This window comes from Narcine bancroftii, chromosome 1, assembly GCF_036971445.1.
Source record: "Narcine bancroftii isolate sNarBan1 chromosome 1, sNarBan1.hap1, whole genome shotgun sequence".
Lineage (NCBI taxonomy): Eukaryota > Metazoa > Chordata > Chondrichthyes > Torpediniformes > Narcinidae > Narcine > Narcine bancroftii.
The window spans coordinates 216,697,394-216,719,024 of NC_091469.1; the positions used below are offsets into that span (position 1 = coordinate 216,697,394).

At 38.5% G+C, this 21,631-nt stretch overlaps 1 long non-coding RNA gene across 4 annotated transcripts in view; it reads right to left on the minus strand.

Moving 5' to 3' along the window:
* LOC138749031 (uncharacterized) overlaps positions 1-21,631 on the minus strand; it is a 100,333-nt gene that overhangs the window by 77,020 nt on the left and 1,682 nt on the right. The window lies entirely within an intron of this gene.

The following is a 21,631-nucleotide window of genomic DNA, read 5'->3' on the forward strand; positions in this document are numbered from 1 at the left end:
GAAATACAATATACCAAGTAATATTATTTTTCATACTATCAACTTAAATCATATATTTTTTAAATAGGTGCGAATTTTAGACTTCTGGAATAGAGCCCATTTGAGTATTTAATAATTCATACATTTGTTGAGAAATGTATTACTAAGATGTATATATAATTACAAGACACAATGCAGAAAAAAGGAATTATTTAAGTAAAAAAAAATGGGAAAAAAATTAAATATATAAATTCACAATGAGGCCTGGTCAAGATTGTGCCAGGTGAGTGTAACTAATACAATTAATGTTCAATGGTACAATATAATTTTTTTGCACCAATTATACCACATTCTGTATAAATTACATGGATTCAATTGAAATTGTTCTGACAAATGTTTCAGATGTAACAAAGAAGCAAGAACCTTATTAAATGCAGTTTGGTCTTGTCTAAAAATGGAAACAATTTGGAAAGATTTGAATATTTAAATATTATTGGGACAAATTATGAAATACAGATACCAAAAGATCCCAGAATAGTTTTGCTTGGTGATTTATATGACATGGATACTAAATTTAAGTTAGACAAATATTAATGAAATTTTTTTAGTGTTGCAATAGCGGTGGCATGGAAATGTATGGCAGTAGGATGGAAGTCAGATAATTTTATAAGGTTGAGAGATAGCAAATGGAAATTCAAAATTTTATACCATTGTAAAAGATTACTTATAATTGAGGGAAACAACTTAAGAATGTTTATATTATTTGGAAACCATATATGGATTTCATCAGTAAGAGTCCATTTACATCATCCATAATACCCACTCCTCCCAATTAATATGTACAGGATAGGATAATATGTTAGGAATATATGAATCGTGAATGATAAATAAATTCAGGTGTTTTCTCTTTTTTCTTTTCTTTTTATTTTCCTTTGAGGAGGGGAGGGAGGGGGATAAAAAGGAAAATTTTAAATTTATATATCATTTTGTATCATATTTATTATATTGTATTGTTCTACGATGTAGAATTTATATATATGTTTTGATGCAAATCAAAAATAAAATTTTCCAAAAAATCAGTGGTGGATAGATTTCTGGGCATTAAGAGAATTAGGACAGGATTGTTGGTGTAGCAGTTAGCGCCAGCAATCAGAACCGGGGTTCGAATTCCACAGAGTCTCCAAGGAGTTGATACGTTCTCCCCGTGTCTGTGTGGGTTTTCCCCGGAGGCTCCAGTTTTCTCTCACCATTTGAAACATACTGGGGTGTAGGTTAATTGGGTGTAATTGGGTGCTATGGCCTGTTACCTTGCTGTATGTCTAAATTTAAAATATGGTGATATTGTTGGAAAATAGTGTGGAAATGTAGAGGCTCAACTATGATTTTAAGGAATGCAGAACAGGCTCAAAGAGCCAGATAGCCAACTCTTATTCCAATTTCTCATGTTCTGTTGTCAATATCTGAGTAATTGTCCCATTGCTCGAAAGTGTCCCCGAGGCCTAACAATTGAACCTTTAAAACAGAAGCAGTTCAAGTCTATTTGAGCTTCTATTACTTGAACCAAAATGTTCACTGGAAAGTGGAGAGAAATGCTCTGGAGAAGGTCAGATCTTCCTTCATATTGATAGGGAATAGGGAAAGTATCAAGGTTTTACTGTCTAAACTGTAGTTCTCTGCAAACAGGAGTAGCTTCTGAACAACTGCTGCAGGATGCCAAAGTGCTGATAAAAAAATGACTATTAAGAATAGACACATATTCCCATAAGACTGTGATGTAGGTGTAGAAGTAGGCCATTTAAGTCTGCTCTGCCATTCTCCCACTCACCCACTGTAATGTGGATTGTGGAGGATGATGTGGGTTCTCCATCTGAAATGAGGTTGGAATGTGGGTTTTGGAGGGTCACTTGACATCTCTGCCTGGAACCTAGTCAGAAGTTACATCACCTCCTAATCAAGGTTGGACACTGCCCATCCATTTGTGCACACCTGACCATTAGCCCTTTTAAATCACTCACTGATTACTTTAGCCGGACTCCTCAGCTTCCTGCACTTTAGAAGCCAATCACGTGCTGCCGACCAGTCTTTTTGCTCCTTGGTTCTGACTACAAACACTTTTCTAAACCAGGTCATCTAACTGTGGACATTACTGGAGGAGTCATTGGTTAGTTGTGCACTACCCTTAGATCGGGACCTTAATATTGTGTAGGAAACTTTAGCATTGAGCTACACCTTGATGGTACAGGGAATCAATAGTGTGCATTGAAGACCCCACCATGTAAGAGTTAGCAAATATTACTGTGTGTGAGTAATAAAGAGAGATAGAGTAGATGGCCACTGGTATTGGAGATCACTGTATGTGATGTGAATGCCTATACAGTTTTAGTATCATGTTGTCTTGTGTCTTCCCTGTTACGATTTCCCTCTGTTTACAATAAATATCATCCTTTATTTGTTACCTGTGACTGGATTCGCTTTTCTGTGAATCCACCGAACTTGATTTAAATCTTATGTAACAACCCCATTCCCCTGCATCAGCAACTTCTTCATGACCCATGTGAATGAGTGTGTGCCCATGTGCACAAACTGGGAATTCCACAAACAGAAGCCTTGAATGAATCAAAAGGTTTACAACATGCTGAGGGTGAGATCAAGGGTGTTTAAGCCTGAGAATCCAGAGCTCTACAAGAAGTTCAGGTACGACTTGTGGAAGTCTATCTCAGAAACAAAGAAGCAATTCTGGAGGATCTCAAGGACAGAGACAGGTACACTCCAGCTATGACAGGGAATGAAGGCCATTATATCCTACAAAGTGAAGGGCTACAATGCTTCATTACCCAATGAGCTGAACACCTTCTATGCCCACTTTGAGAACGAGAACCCAACAGTTCCTACTAGAATCCCTGAACAGGCTGAGGACCCTATGATATCTCTCTCTAAGGCTAATGTCAGAATATTCATTCAAGAGGGTGAACCATCACAAGGGAACAGGACCTGATGACATACCTGGCAGTCTACTGAAAATTTTTGCCAAACAACGTTGGAGTATTCATGGACATTTACAACCTCTCATTTCTGCAGTCAGAGGTTCCCATCTGCTTCAAAAGGACCTCAATCATCCCAGTATCCAAGAAGAGCAGAGTGAGCTGCCTCAATGACTATCACCCAGTAAAACTCATACCTACTGTGATGAAATGACTTGAGAGGATGGTCATGGGCAGAATTGACACGTATCTAAGCAAAGATCTGGTCCCACTTCAATTCTCCCATCATCACAATTGCTCCACAGCAGACACAATATCACTGCCTCTCCACTCAGCTCCGAATCACCTCAAAAACAGCAACTCATACATACAGCTGCTTTTGATAGACTACATTTTAGACCTCAACACCATTATACCCTCAGTGCGGTTTAACAAGCACCAAACCCTAGGCCTTTTCACTCCCCTCTGTAACTGGATCCTTGACTTCTTCATTGGAAGACCACAGTCAATATGAATTGGAAACAATGTCTCCCCCTCACTGATTATCAACACAGGCACACCTTAAGGCTGTGTGCTTAGCCCACTGCTCTACTCACTCAACACCAATGATTGTGTGACTTGGCATAATCCAAATGCTATCTACAAATTTGCTGCTGACACCACGGTTGTTGTCAGAATCACAGTCAGCAATGAGGAAAGGTACAGGAGGGAGAAAGATCAGCTTGTTGAGTGGTATTACAACAACAACCTTGCACTCAACATTATCAAATCCAAGGAGACGATTGTGGACCAGGATGAAATCTGGAGAATACAAACCAGTCCTCATCAAGGGCTCAGTAGTGGAGAGGATCAAGAATTTCAAATTCCTGGGTGTCAACATCTCCGAGGATCTGTCCTGGAGCCTCCATGTTAATTAATCATGAAGAGGCTCGCCAGCAGCTATACTTTGTGAGGTGTTTGAGAAGATTCGGTATGACACCAAAGACTCTCAAAAACTTATACAAGTGTATGGTGAAGAGCATTCGAGCTGGTTGCATCGCTGTCTGACACAGAGGTGCCAACACTCAGGACAAAAAAAAACTCAAGTGTTGTTAACTCGGCCTGCAACATCATGTTTACCAGTCTTCACTCCATCAATGAAGAACTACGTCTTGATTACCTTTTGTCCCAACAAACCAGCCTTCTGGGTTTCACTCCAAAATATCCCACAAGTTAGCTGGTTTCTGAAATTTCCACATTTCAAGAGTAGTTAGGCATAAGTAGTAAATATTGACCCTTGCAGAGGTGTCCAAATACCATGAAAATCTAATAAAGATAAGGAAGTATTTTGAATGTTGAAAGACCTGGACAGAGTAACTGTGGCAAAAATGACAAAAGAGTATAACTTCAGGATTGAAGGACACCCATTTAAAGCAAAGTTGAGGAGAAATTCCGTTAGCCAGAGAGAGGTGAACCTCTGGAGTTTGCCAGGGTATTGGGTATATTTAAAGGAGAGATTGATAGGTATCTGAATAGTCAAGGTATCAAAGGTTATGGGGAGAAGGCAGAATCAGAATCAGAATTTATTGTCATGAACATGTCACAAAATTCATTGTTTTGTGGCAGCGTCACAATGCAAAGATTTATATAAATCACCTTACAAAATAAAGAAAATAGTGCAAGAGAAAGCAAAAGACAAAGTGAGGCAATTGTCTGTGGTTCATTGTTCATTCTGGAATCTGATGGCAGAGGGGAAGAAGCTGTCCTTGTGCTGCTGAGTGATTGACTTCAGGCTCTGATAGTAGCAGAGTGAAGAGAGAATGGGTGGTTCTTGAGGATAGAGAATTAAGACACCGCCTCAAGTAAAATACTCAAATAATTTTTTTATGTTCAGTGAGGGTTTTTACTTCTGCCATGCTTTTAGGAAATGAGTTCCCGATCTGTGCCATCCTCTGCTCATCTCCCCATTAATCCTTCTCCCAATTAACAACCCAGGAGAACACTGGTCTGATAAATAATCATTCTCTATTATTCCCTGTTTCTTGTAAATTAGCCAATTTTCTATACTTGTTGCTGCTGTCCCTTATGTTTCATAGGGCCTCAGTCATGATATAAAACTTACTGCCCAGCACATTTTTTAATCAACATATGCATTCACCACATCAATTCCATTTTATTCATTGATGTATTTAAACCAAAACCTCCATCAAGTTAGTTAAACATTTGCTTTTAATAAATTAATTTTTCCTACATCAATTCCCATGTCAGTTGGTCTTTGATGTTCATTCCTAAAAATTTCACTACCACTGAGGTTAAAATTTCAGATTTGTTGTCAGGGTACATACATGACATCACATACTGAGATTCTTTCTCTGCAGGTGACATGGAATCACCTCTTATTGGTAGTGAAAAAAAGAACTGTACACAGCGTATACAAGTAAACTAATAAAGGACTGTAAACCGATAATGAATGTAAGCAAACTGATTGTGCAATACAGAGAGAATTTAAAAATCAATTAAGTGTACAAATAAGAGTCCTTAAATGAGTCTCTGATTGAGTTTGTTGTTGAGGAATCTGATGGTGGAAGGGTAGCAGCTGTTCCCGAATCTGGTTGTGCGAGTCTTGTGACACCGATCCCTCTTTCCTGATGGCAGCAGCATTTGCTGGGTGGTGTGGATCCTTGATGATTGCTGCTGCTCTCCAACAGCAGCATTGCCTATAGGTGTTTTCGATAGTGGGGAGTGTTTTGACTGTGATGTCCTTTTTGCAGGGCTTTATGGTCAGGGGTATTGGTATCCCCATACTAGACTGTGATGCAGCCCGTCAGCACACATCTATAGAAATTTGCCAGGGTTTCTAGTTTCATGCCAAACCTCCAGAAACTCCTGAGGAAGTAGAAGCGCTGATATGCTTTCTTCATTAGGCCTTCAGTGTGTTGGGTCCAGGAAAGATCTTCCAAAATAGTGACTCCCAAGAACCTAAATTTGCTCACCCTCTCCACCTCTGATCCCCCAATGATCACTGGATTATATACCTCTGGCCTTCCCTTTCTGAATTCAACAATTAGCTCCTTAGTTTTGGTGACATTGAGTGAAAATTTGCTGTCAGTGCACCAATCAAGTTTTCAATCTCCCTCCTGTATGCAGACTCATTCCCTTCCTTTATACAACCCACTACCGTGGTATCAATTGCAAATTTGTAGTTGGTGTTATTGTCATACCGAGCCACACAGTGATAGGTGTTAATTGATTGGTCTGTAGCTGCAATGGTTATCTTTGGAAAAACATTTTTGCACAGAAGCTTTATATGTCCCAATCCAAATGCACGAGCCCAGTACCTGCAGATGTTTGGACCAAAAGTCTTGCTGAAGGGTTTTGCTCTGAAACATTGCCTTCCATGGACGAGTTCCTCCAGCATTTTGTGTGTCTTTGTGTACAGATGTGATTGTCCATTCCAAAATTAAACAGATCAAAGTTAAAATTCTGAGTATCTAAGGTAAAACTGCAGTTCCTGCCATGTCTCTCATAATCTTCTGCTTCTTAATGTTGCAAATGCAGTGGATATTCAAAGGAATATCCATAGAGGAAAGACAAAATTAAAAATCCCTTTGGAAATCAGAACCAGGTGTGCAGCTTGTGATGAAGCAACAAGTAACATTTGGGAGCCAAATTCACTATGTGAATACAGAAAATGAATTCTAATTGAATAACGTCACCTTTGAATAAAGGAGACCTCACTGCCATTATTTCAATTGGGGGTCAAAGACTGACTGTGCCATCAAGCTCTTTTGTATGATCTGGATATTTTAAGGCACCCAACCTTAATTTAAATACAATTTAAGGTGGATTCAATACCAAGTTGACCTGCAAGATACTAAAATATGTAAGCACTTTTTAGTCTCAGGACTACAATGGCTTCAGGATGAGCAAGTAACGACACACAGAGGCACCACAATGCACAACAAACTACATTTAAATCCATTAATAATCATACAGATCTATGTAAAGTAAAAGAATTGTTTCATTTTGTTTGTTATTTTAGTTTGTGGAGAAAATGAAAGGTATCAGATTGGAATTTCCTTGTGTACCATCAAGATAAGTAGCTACTGCTCACGGACCAGCAGGACTTGCCTCTATCCCTTTCATTGTCCCTTTGTAGATCAAAGCTTGTGCACCCTAAATATCAAGATTAATAGGAGCTAGACAGCTGAAATTGAAGGTTGTAATTTGTGATTGTAAGTTTTATACTGTAATGCAATTCTCCATATAATTAATCTGATTTGAATAGATATTATAATTCTTTCATGTTGTCTCCTTTGTTCAAGCATCATAAATTAGCATGACAATCAAAACTACATTTAAACATTGATGTGGAGCAATAAAGTACCATCTATTTTATGCAATCAAAAACAAGTATAAATAAATGGCATTTGAAATGCTTTTAAAATAATGTAAAATTAAAAGACCATTTTACACAATTATAATATGTTTTTCAGAATAAATTTCTTGCTGCACATTCTCTTTTAGCTTTAATCACATCTTTCATCATGCCAAAATATCTAGCCAACTTCAGAGTTGCTATAAATCTGCTAATAAATTAGGCTTATTAGTCATCCATGATACATGACTCCATTGCTCTAATTGTCAAATACCATCTTAGAAGTTTAAAGTTAACCCATTTTAATGCTGTAGCTGTAAATTCATATTTGTCACATAAAATTACATGTAATATTACATAGGTTATTTACTCAAATCTTAGATCAGGACAAGAAGTGTTATGTCCAGAACATCAATTAAAAAATTCTCAGAAACAAATCAATTAAAATCCTGATTGAATGTTCAGCATTTCTCCATTTCAAAGCTCTGCTGGCCAATGCATGCGTTTGGACAATAATTCACAGGCTTAATTCAAAGCTGATATAAAAAACAAACAATTAAGAGATCAAATTAAGCTAAAAGCCAAAGGTAGGAAAGGGTATAATATAATATTTGCCCCCCTCATCCCTTTTACTGTCTTTGTTTCTATTCAAGCACATGGATTGAGCAATAGGTCTCCTGGTCACACTAATCTTGTGTTGTGGTTGCCATTTTTTAGTGTACACAGGAGTTGAAAGAACAGCAATGTTGGGCTGATTAGCTCCTTGATCTTTCTGTCATTCGCATAAAACCACTCATTTTCTTTTTCCTTGGGAAAGGAGCAAATTGTCTCTGACTCACGCAAAATATTGTGGACTTTCCAATTGATGCTTTGCAGCTCCTGTAGACTGGGTGTTCATAAGTGTCTGTGTTGAGCTTTCTGAAAAGAGATGCTATTATGAGGTCTTTAAGAGCATCAGCATTGATTCTTTTGGTGCAACACCTCTGAGGATGCAGATATTTGGGGCCGGGTGGATGGAGATCGCAGAAATACATATATTTGGCTCACTTAGTCCACACTGATCATCAACCACATATTTATGCTAACCCATAATAATGTCCATCTTTGTTCTCTTCACATTCTTATCAGTTCCATGGTTTATAGTGGTTAACACAACACTATTACAGCACCAGTGATCTGGGTTCCAATATGGCGCTCTCTGGAATGAGTTTCTACATTTTCCCCATGTCTGTGGAGGTTTCCTCTTGGTGCTCCTCCTCCCTTCTATATTCCAAAGACGGACGCAATTAGTACATTAATAGGTCACATGGCTGTATTTTGGTGGTACCTGCTTGTGGCAGCTTTGTATCTCTAAATTATAAATGATTTAAAAAAAAAAACTAAAGTTCCATCCAGATTCTACACCTCACCTACACACTAGGGGAAACTTATCATGGTCAACTAAGTTATCAATCTTAAGGAAGTGAGAGCAAACTGGATCACAAAGAGGAAACTCGTGCATTTACAGGGAGGACATGAAACTCCTCACAGAGAGCACCCAAGGTCAGGATCAAACCCAGGTCTCTGCAGCTGTGAGGCAGTTGGCTTTTCTTGCCATGACTCTATGCTGCTTGTGACAATAGAGTAGGTTAGGTGGAGGCTAATCCAAATTCACAAAGGACCTTTTATAAAGCCCTTTACTTGCTGCACACTTTTAGATATTAAAGTGACATAGACTGGTAACTGTGTGGTCCCTGATGGGTTATCTTTAATAATTTTTAATGCTTACCAAAATATTTGGAAGTCCTGGCCATATCCTTGGGTGGTCAACCTCCTCCGTGGCAAGAAATATTGTGAATCTTTGCCCCAATTTTTCCAGTATCAATTGACAAAGTTAATATCGATATGGAATCTCCCCTAAACACCCATCTCTGAAACTCAAGTAGTAGGAAAAAAATTAGAATAATCATTAAGTTCGAACCAGGCCATGCAGGAGTGGAATTAGGATGCTACGAGCTGACCCTTATGTTAATCTGAATTGCTCCTATCAAGTCTATACTGTATTGCCAAAGTCTTGTCAATTCTGTGATTGTAAGATATCAGCCACTCACTGTGTAAAAGCAATTCCCTCAAATCCCATTGAAAACAACTTCATCTCACCTTAAATCTATGATCTCTTTAGACATACAGCACAGTAACAGGCCAGTTCACCCCACGAGCCCGTGCTGCACTATTACACCCAATTAACCTACACCCCCTGTATGTTTCGAACAGAAGGAGAAACTGGAGCCCCTGGGTAAAACCCACACAGACACGGGGAGAACATACAAACTCTTTACAGACAGTGTGGGATTCAAACCCCAGTCCCAATCACTGGCGCTGTAAAGGCGTTGCGCTAATTGCAACAACAACTGTGACGCCAATGATGTGGTACGTGATGGCTTAAGGAAATGAAAGCCAATTAAGAAATCTTAAAGAAATTAATTCTCAGTAAAAGCAAATGACAATTATTGTTTTGACATTAACTGTTAGGAGAAGGAGTTGGAGTAGAGAGGGGATATTGTGTTAAAGGTTGTAAAAGTTACTGAGGAATTGTATGTGAAGATGAGGCAGCTTGGCTTTACAAATCCCTTAGGATTGTAATGTGATATAAAGCCTCAAGCCTCTGCAAGAAAGATTAATGAAGCATTGTAACAATGTGGTCAGTTCTGAACCGCTCCAGATTCATAACTGTTCCTGGGATCATTCGGGCCATAGTGACTTGGGACAAAGTGGATTTAAAGGGTTGAGGAGATTGAGGCAAAGGGAGACAGAGTTGGTTTTATACACAAAAAAAAACACACTGGTGACTGAAGCATTTATCGGGTAACAAGATATGTGAAGCAGGAAATGTTCCATAAAGAACTTATCCTAAGGCAAGAAACTATTTACCAAATGAAAGATTCATTGTCAAGAAATGAATTGAAAACCAATAATAAAATAAAAGTTGCTTACTAAAGTTCAAATGACATTGTGAACCTAGAGAGAGACGTAAAGCTTATTGAAGGAAGGCAAAATAGAGGAAAAAGTTGCAAAAAAATGTATATAAATAGAAATACAATAGAGATTATAATTCAATTAAAAATATAAGGGCATTGAAAATTAGTGTGTACTTTTGATACACAGGACAAAAAAGTTACAGTTAGGAATGGAAAACTGTTGAATAACTGAGCCTAAAAATTCACAAAACAGAGGATGGTGGGGATGCTTTTAATTGTCTTGTGCGACAGAATATCAACAGCAACAGGTAAAGCTCAATCTTGGAACACACCAAGAGCAAAACTGGTGTAGAAGGACTGATTGAAGGCTGGGCTTTGTCTTTTATTGACTAAGAATACCATGCACAATTGAATACAACAATTTCAGATAATGAACTTTCCAATGTGTTATGTATACAGGTTTCATGGGGTAAAATTATGAAGGTCTGACAGTCTCAAAATCATCCTTGGAGGCAACGTTAGCATCACAGACAAAAAGGCAGAGGTGTGGAATTAGAATACAGTGTAGAATGATCTCAGTGAATGTTGGTGCAAACTAGAGGGGCTGAATGACTGACTCTTCTTGTTTTTATGTTTCTCAACTGTTGCCTTCCTAAATAGTATTACTTCATGAATAAGATCATCTCCAAATTAGTAAAACATGCCTTCTGTGTTTTCTGTGTCATTACATTGCAATTTTCTGATTACCACCCGCCTCGTATATAAGAGTAATCAAGAGACTTATTTCCTGCTTGTTAAACTGCTAAACTGTGGTTATGGCAACTGAGCTCTGATTTCAGGGTTTAACTTCCCACCACCCAGGAATTATAATAATGCTGATTTTAAAAAAAAGCTGTAATCAGATAAAGAAACAATTGAGCAGCTTGCACAATAAAATCGATAATGCAAGTCTTAAATGTCTGACACTCACAAATTGATCTCCAAGGTCTTTGTTAAGTATATAAGCTCTATTTTGTATGCTTAATTATTCTCTCTGATGTCCTGTTCCTCGAAACCTATCACAAGAAATTCAGAATTGCATGGGTGCACACACACACACACACACACACACACACACACACACACACACACACACACACACACACACACACACACACACACACACACACACACACACAGAGAAAGAGAGAGAGAGCAATAATACAGAAGATAATGCTTCGGTGTTGCTGTAACCATCACGAATCAATCTCTTTCTGAACAACCATTGCAACCATTCCTGTAGGGCGTATCCATGCTGGAAACAATATCTGAAGTGTTGAATTGGGAATAATGTCAACATTTTGATTGAAAGCATTTTTTACATTGTCAGGTCCAATTATAGCAGTGTAGATGTAAACCACAACTGATTTTTGTTCAGCACTTCCATTACTGAAGTTCCCTATGAAAGTTGCTACAAGCAAAAGCAGAGCATAATGCATTTTGAAGCAAAATTGAAATGCTAAAGCATGGCATTATAAAAGAGAATTACAACACAAGTTTCTTTGTGTTGTAATTCTCTTTATAAGTCTAATTAATACCTATTTATCATGCAAAATTGTGGTATTGTACATTATGCCAGATACTTTTAAACATTATACATTACCCAGATTCATGAAAAATGAACTGGTAAACAAGTGAGATCCAAGCTTCGTAAATCACAGACTAAGATGCTGGCTAACATGACTAAAAATCTTGATTATTCAACCTACCATTAATTCAACCATCCCTCGAGGTAACTATCTAATACAGGTTTAAAAAAAAACAAGGTGTGTGAGAAACAAAGTATGCATCACTCGTTTGCTCCCACAATAGTGAAAAATAATAATTTCACAGAATAATAAGTTGTGAACTTTATAGCTTAAAGTTAGTATATTTCTTATAACACAGTTCAAGGAGTGTAAAGGAAATCAAAGATTTTTGAGAGCTGCAAACACTGACATGTTTAAATAATGAATTAGTCACTCATATCTTGTGCCACTGCTGAGAAAAAGGCACTTCCTTTTGGGAAGAAGTGGAGCTTGAATGCTTATGTATTATTCATTACAAAGTGTGCAAGGCTGAAATGATTATTATGTTGGCAATGAAGTAGAAATTGTTCTTTGTTCTGTTGAAAAACTTGCTTTGTCTCACTATTTCAATGATATATAGCAGGTGCAAATATGATATAAGCAGAATCCTTACAAAAGTCTAGAAACTATAAACCACTTCCAGCATTAAATGTAATTGTTAGGCATGAATAGTGCAACAGATATTGCCAATTGTTTTTCAACTCTAAGAGATATAGCATGGAACAGGCCATTCCAACTTCAAGCACATTATACCCAATTAACCTACAAATCCCATACATTTTTGGAAGGGGAGAGGAAACCGCAGCACCCAGAGAAAACCAACCGGACACAGGGAGAATGTACAGATGGCGCCGGATACTAACTTGGGTCCCTGGCACAGCAATAGCATTGCACTAACCCCTATGCTCACTGTGCTGCCCTACACTAACCATGCTTAAATATAACGTTTATAGCAATCCAATTATCCTTTGCTGACCCATGGACATTTCTCTATAAGCCATTTTGGATGTAAAGATGTTACAATTGGCGAATTATGCTTTTCTTTATATCTAATGCTCAAAGTGGTCATTTATGGAGCACAAAGCACTTGAGTTGCTGTTCCTGTTTTGTTTGGAACAGAAGCTTTTTAGAGAACTAGTCATTGCTTTTACAGATGTTACCATGCACTTTTAAATCTACAGCACCAGCTGTATGGAAGGCCAACATCAGTCCTGTTAGCATTATCAATGTAGACTTAAAATACAAAAGTAATTGAGTTCAAACTAAGAAAGTACCCCATTATAGCGTGCGGAGAAGGATGAATGATATAAGCAGGAAATGTGTTTAGTCCATTTAAGAAATAACAGATGGCACACTTTTGCTTCAAATGAAAATGACCCTTAGGGCACCTTAGTCAAATGCCTGACTCTTTCTTTGATGGTCATATTGTTAATACTATACTGGTTCACAGTCACAGTGTGGGACGGGGCTGGATATTCCACCAAGCTTTGATTTCAGCACCAAATTAGTTTGGAGCAATGTTGCTCCATGCCAAGTCAATCCTACAAAGCTCTCCTCACAACCATTTGGGGATGAAATTAGGAAATCTGCCCCAATGATCAACAGCCTGACATTGTACTCACACCAACATACTTTATAGGCAACATGTCACATTCCTCCATCACAATCATATAACCATATATCAATTACAGTACAGAAACAGGCCATCTCGGCCCCTCTAGTCCATACAGATTTAAATGATCTCCTCTAGTCCCACTTACCTACACCTAGCCCATAACCCTCCAATCCCCTCACATTCATGCACCTATCCAACTTTTTCTTAAATGACAAAATTGACCTTGCTGCAACCACATTTTTTGGAAGGTCATTCCACTTAGCCTCCACTCTCTGAGGGAAGAAGCTCCCTCTCATGTTACTTCTAAATTTTTCCCCACTAACCCTTAACTCATGATCCCTCATTCCAATCTCACCTATCCTCAAAGGGAAGAGCCTATTCACATCTATTCTATCTATCTCCTCATAATTTTTAATACCTCTATCAAATCCCCCCTCAACCTTCTATGCTCCAATGAATAAAGACCCAGTCTACCCAATCTTTCTCTGTATTCTAGATACTGCAATCCAGGCAACAATTTAGTAAACCTTCTCTGCACCCTCGCTACCTCATTGATATCCTTCCTATAATTTGGGGACCAGAACTACACAAAGTATTCCAAATTTGGCCTCACAAATGCCTTGAATAGTCTCAACATCACTTCCCAACTCCTATATTCTATGCTTTGATTTATAAAGGCCAGCATACCAAAAGCCTTCTTCACCATCCTATCTATCTGAGATTCCACTTTCAAAGAACAATGAACCATTATACAAAGATCTCTCTGTTCCTTTGCATTCCTCAATGCCCTCCCTTTCACTGCATGTGTCTTGTTTTGATTATTCTTCCCAAAATGAAGCACTTCACTCTATCAGTATTAAACTCCATCTGCCATCTTTCAGCCCACTCTTCTAAGCAGTCCAAATCCTTCTTCAGTTTCTAAAACTATCTTCACTTTCTACAACTCCCCCTATTTTTGTATTGTCTGCATATTTACTAACAGATTTACCACTCCATCATCCAAATTATTAATGTAAATGACAAATAAAAAGGGACCCAACACCAATCCCTGAGGCACACTATTCATCACTGGCCTCCATCCTGACAGACAGTTATCCACCATGACTCTCTGGCATCTACCTTCTCGCCACCGTTGAACCCATCTGACTATCTCAATATTAACACCCAGCGCCTGAACCTTCCTTACATGTGGAACCTTATCAAAGGCCTTACTGAAATCCATATAGACTACATCTACTGCTCAACCCTCATCAACCTTCCTAGTCACCTCCTCAAAAAAATTAACAAGATTTGTCAAACATGATCGTATTGAATGGCGCAGCAGGCTCGATGGGCCATTTTTGGCCAACTCCTGTTCCTACTTCCTACGTTCCTATGACTTTCCCTACACAAACCCATGTTTTGTGTCCCTGATTACTCCCTGCCTCTCTAGATACATATACATATTATCTCTAAGAATACTTTCCATTAATTTACTGACCACAGACGTCAAACGTATTGGCCTATAATTACTGGGCCTACACCTGGAGTCCTTTTTAAACAGAGGAACCACATTTGCGATATGCCAATCCTCTAGTGACTTTTGAAAAATCACTGTAAGAGCCTCTGCTATTTCCTCCTTGACTTCCCATAAGGTCCTAGGGAAAATCTCATCAGGACCCAAAGACTTATCCACCTTTATATGCCTCAAAAGTTCCAACACCCCTTCTTTCCTAATCGCTACATTTTACATAATCACCCCTTTGGCTTCTCTTATCCTATATGATTCCATACCCTTTTCCCTACTGAATACTGAAGAGAAGAAATCATTCAATATCTCCCCCATCTCATTCCCTCAACAAATATTTTATGTTGTATATGCACTCACACAATTAAGACTCAGAGACGTGATTCTTTCTCATCTTTTACTTCTATTAGACTAACATGGCTACTGACACACAGGGTTATATATGGAAGGGTGACATGATATGGGCGTCATGATGTCCAGCAGAGGGTGGGCATTTACCCAACACTCTTTCCCCCCGTGCAGTAAATGCTGTCAGGGCCCATTCAAACTAATAAGATTACATCGGGCCCAGGACTACAAGTGAGAATTAGAATACATCTAATGAGTAATTATAATTATAAAAGGGAAAGCATTTAATAATAATCAGGGCACATGTTCCTTAAAGCATTCAGGCGGTCTTTCTCTTTTGAACCGCCTTGGCATGGTTTACTGTTGTTTGTATTGTACTTGGACCATATATTTTCTAAACACTTTGATTCTGTCTCCTGTAATAGATCTTAGAGTTATTTCAGTTGTTTTTACTGGGAGGTGTGGTAGCATGTTATGGCATTAGAGACCCCTCTCCCCCTGTGTCTAACTCCATCTTCAGGGTGTATCCATTTATTTTTAGCTGCATAACGATTGCTGTGTTTTCTCCTTTTATTCCTCCGATGTGTAATATCTCAGGAGCTGAAATTTCAGGAGCTTGAAGGTCAGTCATTAGGCAGTTATCATCATCACTGCTAGGTTGTCCCTCTCTCACTCTCTCTGTGCAATTGTTTTGACTTTAGCTGCTTGTTTATTTGCAGGCCACCTGGGCTTTAGAAGCGGACATTTTCTGTTTTGCAATGGTTGCATTTAGAATTTTTGAAGAAACAGTTTTCTGGTCAGTGGTTGTATTTCCCACAACAGAAGCATTATTGGTTGGAAGACCTCCCCACCAGTAGGTCTGGTTGACCCACATCAAAGTTTTTATCTACCATTTCAGAGTTGCAGGTAACTCTGGATGCAATCTGTAATGTAACGTCTTGATCTATTCCTAATAAATTTTGCCTAGCTTGGCGATTTGCCAGCCCCATCACTAATCTGTCTCGCAGTGCCTGATTTAGAAACTGCTTGAAATGACAGTGCTCCGCCAGTTTGCAAAGTCAACATCCCATCTTCACACTGAAGACAGTCTCTATCACATGTGCGTTATTGTAAGTATGCTAAATGGGGCAACTCAAAACTAGACATCCATGAGACACTACAGGCCATCAGTACAGCAGAAATAAACAATATGTGGCGGTGCATATCTCTGAGCAAACCGGCCCCGTTTGTACCGCCGCACTGGCAGGGCAGCTGTAGAAGATGGCGCCGTCAGGGCTTGCTCATTGGCTTGTGGCATAGGCCACAGCTCGCGCCCCAGGCCACGTGATGACATCACCGCTGCGTGGGGAAGAACTCCTATTGGCCTTAAAGGGCCACATGCGAAATTCAAATAAACAGTTTGCACTACCTATAAGTGGTAATTCTGCCACACCTATAGACAAAAAGAATCTCAGGGTTGTATGTGATGTCCTGTATGTATTCTGACAATAAATCTGAAATCATTATGGTCAGCCAGGGAATCAACCTTTACTTAACGGTTGTTAGGAACACAGCAGATAAATGCTGCAAAAGATGTGGAACCAGACAACAGCTGTTGTATTGAAGGCCAGTACTCCAAAACTTGTGTACCCCTGACAAAGCTGATCCAGCACAATTGTAATAATGGCATCAACTTGATTCTATGGAAATTTGCTCAGGAATGTCCCATTCACACAAAAGCAGGATAAATCCAATCTGGCTAAATACTACCCAGTCAGTGTACTCTCAATAAATAATCAGAAAAACCAAAGCCATTTTTGCTCGTGCCATCAAGCAACACTTACTTAAAAATAATTTACTTAGCAATGGCCACTTTGGATTTTGCATAGATCCAACCCTTACCTGATCAAACTCCATGACAGCTATCCCAGACATGTGCTATGGGTCTTATTCCATGGCATTGTATTTCTCCTTAATTGTTTATCCAATTCCTTTTTTTAATTAAAAAAAATGTAAAGATACCATTTAATCTGTTTCATCCTCCCTTCAGGTAATACATTCCAGATCATAGCAACCTTGTGACTAAAGAAACCCCATATCATTACATACTTCATTCTTTTCATTCCTTACCCAATTACTTTAAATTTGTGTCATTCAGATCCTGACCCTTATTTCAATGGGGACTGTAAAACTGCAGAACTGATCTTTATCTGCCTCTCTCTCTCAGGGAGAAAACCTGTTTTACTCTCTTCTGCTTGCAAAACCACATGACACTCCCAGAACAGCAAGTTCCAGTCCAGACAGTCTGCAGCTCCGACAAGTTCTTTCATTTTAAACAACAATCCATTAGTGAAGTCTCTTGGGCACTCTCCAAAGTTTTTGCAAAGGCTCTTGATCCCGACATGTCTAGCATGAGCAGAGCTCAGATCTTTAAATAAGATCTGCTTTAAAGTGTTTGTATGTGACCTACACTAAAAACCCTGCCCCGGTTTATCTCCCAAAAACATATTTATATACAATACAAACACAACATAATCTGTCACACACACATCTACTTTCTAAGAACTTTGAGGACATGTTGTTAAATACTCCATCGAGTTTTGTCAGAGGTATCGTGGAAAACATCAAAGCCTGGTTTGGAAACTAAAATGCCCAGAAATACAGGAGGCTGCAAAAAGTGGTAAACCCAGTGAAGTTCATCATAGGCACTGATTTCCCCCATCCATCAAAGACCCCTCATCATCCTGACGATGCTCTCTACATACTGCTACCTACAGACAGAAGATAAAGAAACCTGAAGTCAGGCAGATCTAGGTTCAATAATAACTTATTTCCAACAACAATCAGGCATTTGAATTTCCCTTTATTACTCAAACCATAACACTACTCCAAACCTACATCTGAGATAGATTTTTTGCATTAACAGTGAACTGTATTTCTTATTCATTATTACTTTACTTTTTTTCTTCCCTTTATGTTTATTATCTATTTTTTCTATTCATAGTGTCTTATGTTTTAATGACATGTAAATTATTTTGAGTGTTTTATGTAAATGATCATCTGTAGCAATGTTCATTTAATCTGTACATTGTCCTTATATATATGACAATAAACTCTCATTCATTTGTTATTAACTTTTAGACATACAGCACAATAACACACCAGTTTGGCCCAACGAGTCTATGCTGCCAAATTTACCCCCATTAACCTATACCCTGGTCCATTTTTGAACAGTGGGATGAAATCGGAGTCCCCAAAGAAAATGCACACAGATACAAGGAGACAGCACGGGATTCAAACCCTGCTCCAGAACATGAGTGCTGTAAAGGCATTGCATTAACTGCTACGCCAACCACTTTATTCATTCACTCATCACATTTGGGAAAAGAAATGGCAGTTACCAGATGTTATGAGCAGCAGTATGGGCAAGAAAGAACACAGAAGTGAAAAGACGTCACAAAAATTTGACATAGATGATCCACGGAAGCAAAAGGAGGAGGCATGGCTTGAAAAATTTTGGGCAAAGAATAGAATGAATTCTCATCAGGTTGGGGGATGTCAAACACATATTTCTGGTAGGTGTTTATTTTAATAGAAATGGATGGCATCCTTTTAACCAGATCTTCAACCATTACTTACAACTGTGGGTTTAGTCTGAGACACATATTCCAGATCAGGTTATAACAGGCAATGGTTCTCAGTTTGCCCACATGATATTGCAGAGTTTGTGACTAAGTGAGTGCTCACTCATACATCGTCATCACTACATTTTGCATAATCCAGTGAAAGTTGGGGATTGCTGTAAAAACTATTGTCGATTCTGAGGGAGGCAAAGCAATCACACATTAAAGTACACCTTGCCTGGTTGATTAACATACAGAAATATACCAGCATTAGGATTCATTTATAGCCATGCACAATCATTGGTGAATCATTCAACAGAGAACAACATTGCCAAAGGTTGCAAGATTGTAAAAGCTCAAAATCCCAACTGGGAACAAAGTCAGTGACTATTTGTCAGTGATTGAGGAATGTCTACCCATTACTGGAATAGGCACGTTTGAACAAAGAATGCAGAATAATCTTGGAATCCTGAATCTGAAGATGAGATAATGAGGATATACTGCAATCTTTGTTGTACGACAAGAACACCACAGCTGAACCAAGCCACAATGTACAGTAACCAGTGACAACCTGAACCAGGAGAACTGTTTGTCTCTCAAAACAACTTGCTAACTTTGACCTTTGTATATACGTATAGAGCAAAAAGCAGATAACTGCAGATATCTTCAATAAAAATTGAAAATATAGGTCAGACATCATCTATGAGGGGAGAAACAGAGTTAATGTTGAAGCTTACGACCTTTCATTAGAACTAGCTCTCCAAAATTTTCTTCTTTTCGAGATGTATATATGCTGCTTTATAGGAAATTTTATACTGACAGCACCGCAGTCCATCTTAAGTGATTTAAATTTCAGAGATTAATTCATGTAAATTTATATGGCTTATTGGAACACAAGGAGTAACACACTATGCATTCAATATCGAAGTCAAAACATTCTTAAATAAATATATTGAAGATGCAAGAGATGCAGTGCCATCTAATGGTAACATTACAAGAGTAAGCCCTGAGTATATCCAGGTTCAACAATGGTGCCCAGATGGAGGGCAGTAACACTGAAGACTTGTAAGTAGCTCAGAAGTCATTGTAAACACGCCGTTCTATGATCTTGAAAAACATGACAAGGAATAAATTACTAATAGAAGGAATGCCATGAGCTATCACACGACAAGAAATTCCCTCAGGTGGCTTACCAATAAGCCATTTGTCCTCGAGGAACTTATTCCTCCGACCAAGCTATTACCCAGCAGTCAAAACTCATGATCCTTGCCTGAACCCTTGGACCACCAATTAACAAATCGCACTGCTAATGGCAAGCTATCAAAAATGATCTTCATCCTGATCTCTCTACCACCATAATCCAATAAGATCCTCTTTGACAAACTATCTGCTCTTAGTGATTAATTTCATGTATATGCATTTTAATGATTTTTAAATGTTTCATTTATTTTAATTTTAAATTTAGGCATACAGCATGTTAACAGGCTATTTCGGCCCACAAGTCCATGACACCCAATTATCCTACACCCTTAGTATATTTCGAATGATGGGATGAAACCGGAGCCCCCAGGGAAAACCCATCCAGACATGGGAGAACATACAAACTCCTTGCAGACAACCCGGGATTAGAACCCTGGTCCTGATCGCTGGTGCTGTAAAGACATTGCACTAACTGCTATGCCAACCATGTCACCCATGATTTCATGTGTTTATCAAATATTATAACTTTAAAAATACTTCTTTTTATGATGGCCCAGTCTCTGCCTTAATCATGTATCTATACACAATTTTTATTTATTTAGGCAGATATTGATTGGCCCAAAATTATTGGCCATTTGTTACTGTTCTATGCTGTTCCTTCAGTCTGTGCTCCTTGTCCTAATGGATCATTAGGTTTTATAGTGCCTGGCCATTAAACAGGCTGTTGCGCACTGCCTATTTGCACCCTCAGAAGATTCTTTTGTCTACCTAAAAATGGTCTACCACTTAAAGGCTTTTGAGGAAGATGTTAAAACATCTTTAAAAATATAGATTCGGTGCATTATTTGAAAAGGAAAGCTTAAAAGATTGCAGGGTTAGGATAGTGTCATTAGGTTTAGTGGGGACATATGATAGACTGCAGATGCTGGGATCTGGAATAAAACAAAATCTGCTGGAGGAAATCAGTGCGTCGAACATCATCAGTGGGAGATAAAGAATTGTTAACATTTTGGGCTGGAACCTTTCATTAAGAATTGGTTTAGAATGGAGAGCCCCTAATTGCAGATAGGGTACGTTCATTGGTCTCCCTCTGTGCTATCATTTGTATAATTTTACCAGATATTAATTCAACTAACTTTTATGTATTCTTCAATTGCTGATATGAAGAAACATTGTTAAAAGATTAGAGCATATTATTCAATTATTAGCCGGAGAATTGTGTCGGGAGCAGGAAATAAACGAGAAAAATAAACAAAGGTTTGGAACCAAAAATGCATTTTCCTCTTCCGATTCCCACATGCTACAGATACTTTTTTTGGATTCTTTGCAATGACTTTTTTTTTCCACAGGAAGCTTAACTTTCATTCCAAACCAAAATACGAATATGCACACAAAGTAATCTGTGATAGGGGTCACAGAATGAACAATGAATCCTTTTACCAACAAGTTACACACTGGAAGTAGTAGTGGTTACAATT